Consider the following 4,353-nt stretch of genomic DNA (forward strand, 5'->3'; position numbering starts at 1 on the left):
GCCCCACATATCAGGAAGTATCCTGCTGGCAATTGAATAGGGTCATTTGATGAGATTGACACTTTCTTTGTGGTATAATTGCACCAGGCTGTTGCATTACGGTAGACAGCCATGCTGGAAGTTACAATATTGGAATGGTTCTTGGCTGGCAGCTGGCTTCTATGGTTGAAATTAAGACACGCATCTGCCATCACTGAGCCTAACAGCACCAATTCTTGGGGTTCCTCTGGTGCTATGAGAAAAAAGGAAACCCATTGGTCCCAATTATCCACACTTGCCCTAGCATTGTTGGTCCTACAGGTGGGTGCATGTGAGGGGCATGGCCAGGGATCTGCTGGTAACCCAACCAAACAGGTTGTACCAGGAGAAGATAATGACAGGCAAATAGCCTCCTGGTTAGTTAAGTTTGCCAGGGTGACCCAGATGTTAGTCTTGGGCTGAAGTGGGACCCATACTTGATGGTCTGCACTGTCCAGAAAAAGGGCAAAGATTAGTAAAGTAATAGCATAAGACTGCCACGTCACCCTAATTTTTCCAGGCACTACTTTGAACCACTCAGACATTTGGGAAATAAGCATGTTTCTCACAAATTATTAAGAATATCTCTTCTTTCCCTTTCTCTTTTTCCCCCTTGATCTGCCCAGATGTAACCTCTTTAGGTCTCTCTAACAATCATCCCACGCTCGGTTGGGATCTTGATCTCCTGAAATCGGACCTATTATACTTGACTGTGACAGGGGAATATCCCGACCACACTTAGACTGTAAAATACACGAATGAGATTGCCCTAAAGCACGTTTGACTAAGTGCTGGGTTTCCCACCTAAACCGTGCAAGAATTTTCTGTTCTGGGGATTCATACAACTATAACCCTTGGCGGCCAGGTAGCCCTGTAAATGCTTCAAGTTCTCTTTGCCAGGAGTTGAACTGCCAAGAGAAATCACAGCTCCTGCACCACAACTCGTAATTGGGACTGATGCACCCACTTAGTTTCCTGCCAACCCCCACAAAAAAGCAGTATCCATGCAGCACAATGTCTATTTTGACACTTAATACAAGTTAAAATCCTAGGTCCTCTAAATTCAAATGTAGAAAGCGCCGAAAGCAAGCTTAATATATTATCAACAGATTTGCACTGATCGACCGCTTGGTCAATGGCAAAATTACACTGTCCTTTCAGTTTAAGAAGTATTGGTCGAAGGATGATCAACAGCCTCGTCTCCACTCACTGATGATCCTCTTCGCTCAGTTGATTGAGGTGTTCCATCTAACACAGCTGCTCGGGTCCATTTAGCAGGTACCCACAAAGATCCTGTAGGGGTAGAAACACAAAGACATCCGCGGCCCCAAAATAACACCTTAGCAGGACCTTGCCATTGTCCTGTTTTAGGATCTCTGTATCTTACCCATACATCTTGCTTCACATCATCTTTTTCCTGTACATAGTGGCAAATTGCAGCAGGAACTTTACTTTCTCCAAAAACACACAAGTGATTCAAAACAAATAAACACTTTAACAATCTTTCTTGTGGCTCTCTGACATCTGTGTATTTACCCAGATATCTTTTCAAGGTACCATTTGCTCTTTCTTCGATCGCTTGCCCTGTAGGAGAATTAGGGATGCCTGTCATGTGTTCTATCCCCCACATTTGCATGAACTGCTTTATTCTTTTGCTGCAGTAAGCAGGTCCGTTATCTGTCTTGATGTGCTGTGGCACTCCCATTGCTGCAAAACAACCACTGAGATGTCTCTCCACCTGCCCTGCTTTCTCACCAGTCTGTGCTGTGGCCCATATAAAATGACTGTAAGTATCTATAGTAACATGCACATACTTCATCCTTCCAAACTCAGCAGCATGTGTGACATCCATTTGCCAGGTCTCATTTGTGTTCAGCCCTCTTGGGTTAACTCCCAGACCTAACCCGCAGCCCCCATTATGATGACTACATATAGGACAGGCTTTAACTATTGCCTGTGCCTCCTCCATAGATATCTGAAATTCTCTATGCAGGCCTTTTGCATTTTGGTGAAACATGGAATGTGCCTCTCTGGCCATAGTCTGCCTGGGAACTGGAGTTGCTTGTGGGATTGACACTAGCTTATCTGCTCGTGTGTTACCCTCTCCTAGACCAATATCCCACTTGTGACTTCTGCTATGGATAACAGAGAAAGAATGCTTCCTCAACTTAATTACCCTCTGCAACTGTATAAACAGTTCATGTAACCTCCAGTTTTGAACCTCTTTTATAGAGGCATCTTCTATTTGCTCACACACTCCTGCAACATACAAAGAATCTGTCACTATGTTGAGAGGCCCAGAAAAATGCATCATGGCCCATACAACAGCCAACAGCTCCATCATTTGAAAGTATCCAACTCAGAAGCCTGGAGAATCTGATGGTGCCATTGTCCCTTTTCCTGCAGGTCACTGCAGCAGTTCTGGATTTTCTTCCTGCATCCGTATAGACTGTTATAGCATCCAACAGGGGCTTCTGTGATCTTTGTGGGCATTGAATCCAACCCCATTGCCCTATCCAATTCAACGGTATATTGGGAATATCATCAGTGGCAATCACACTACCAGCTCCCAACAGAGCCTCTTGTAATTCCATACTGTTTGTCAGGTACCAGGTCAATGTGTCTTTTCTTCATTGGTATCTGTATCTGATCAGGTTCCTTTCCCGTGATCTGTAACACCCGTTCACGACCCTTTTTAAGCAAATCAGCCAAAATTTCAACTTTTTGAAGAAGGGTTTTATGCTGTTGAGGTGGAGGAGATATCCATTCCAAGGCCCACACCTCCCCCGTTTTTCTGTCTTGCTGAGTAAGTGCACCCAGTAAAAATTTAGTTCCACACCAAACTGTCAGCTGTATGGGGAGGTTAAGATCGCGTCTCCGAACACTGCCTTGTGTCACACAGTCCAGTATCTGTTGCAGTGTCTTAACCTGCTCAGAGGTTATATGAACAGGCTGCGCCAGATCAGATCCTTTCAGTAAAGGTCGAAGTTCATCTAATAGTTCATTAGGGGTGCCTACAATAGGGCGCAGCCATTGCAGATCACCAAGTAACTTTTGAGCATCATGCAATGTATGTATTTTAATATTTAATTGCAATTTCTAGGGGGTAACAATTTGATCACTAAGTATCCATCCTAGATATTTCCAAGGCGCAAATAATTGAATTTTTTCAGGAGCTACAGCCAATCCATGTAGTTTCAGGGCATCGTGTATTTTTTGAATTTGTTGACCTGTAAAAGGTTGTGGCTGCGCAAATAAAATATCATCCATATAATGATAAATGATTGTTTCAGGCCAGGCTTGTCGTAAAGGTTGTAAAGCATTGTCAACATACAGTTGACACAAGGTGGCGCGGTTGCGCATCCCCTGCGGGAGAGTAACCCATTCAAACCTCTGGTCTGGCTCTTCCTATTTAAAGCCGGTAAGGTAAGGTAAAGGCAAACCTCTGAGTGTCTCGAGGGTGAAGAGCAATAGTAAAAAAGCAGTCCTAAAGATCTATAATCAAAAGTGGCCAGTCCCTTGGCAACATAGCCGGGTTAGGTAAGCCTGGTTGTAAGGCTCCCATAAGCTCCATTTGTTCATTTACAGCCCACAAATCATGTAGTAAGCAATACTTCCCTGACTTCTTTTTAATAATAAAGATAGGGGTATTCCATGGACTTGTTGACAGCTGTAAATGACCTTGCTTATATTGTTCATGTACTAGTATATGAACTTGTTCCAGACTTTCCCTTTTTAACTGCTTAACCCACACTGGAACATCTGTGGTCCAAGTTAATGGGATTGGGAAAGTCCACGCAATGGCCATTAGCCTAAAGGGTGCTCATTTGTCAGCACCACCCCTATTTGAGCCAAAATATCCCAACCAATAAGGCACTGTACAGTAGGGGGCAAAGGTACAATTGAGAAAACACTCCACAAAGTTTTTCTATCAATAGTTACAGACAACATGGGTGATTTTCTTGCAAGTGTTAGGCCTCCAACCCCTGTAACTGTCACTGTGGTTGGCTGTAATGGCCAGTTGTGGGGCAAGAAATCCGGACTAACAATGCTGGAGTCCGCGCCAGTATCCAATAATCCTTCCAAGGTTTGCCTTTCATCCTGATAAACCAGTATTACAGTGCGCTTTGGTCGATCATTCAGGTTCATTGTTAATAAAGTAAGTCCTCCAGTGGAACCAAATCCTCGCTCCCTTCTCGACTGTGATTGATGAGGGGGTAAAGTTTTAGCCATTTGTTCCAAAGGAATCAATTGAGCTATCCTTTGTCATTTCTCGATTTATATAGGTAGAAAAAGAGTATGCACCATAACACAAATTTCCCCTGTATAATCAAT

This window comes from Agelaius tricolor, unplaced genomic scaffold, assembly GCF_023055355.1.
Source record: "Agelaius tricolor isolate 1412-34295 unplaced genomic scaffold, bAgeTri1.0.p SCAF_53, whole genome shotgun sequence".
Lineage (NCBI taxonomy): Eukaryota > Metazoa > Chordata > Aves > Passeriformes > Icteridae > Agelaius > Agelaius tricolor.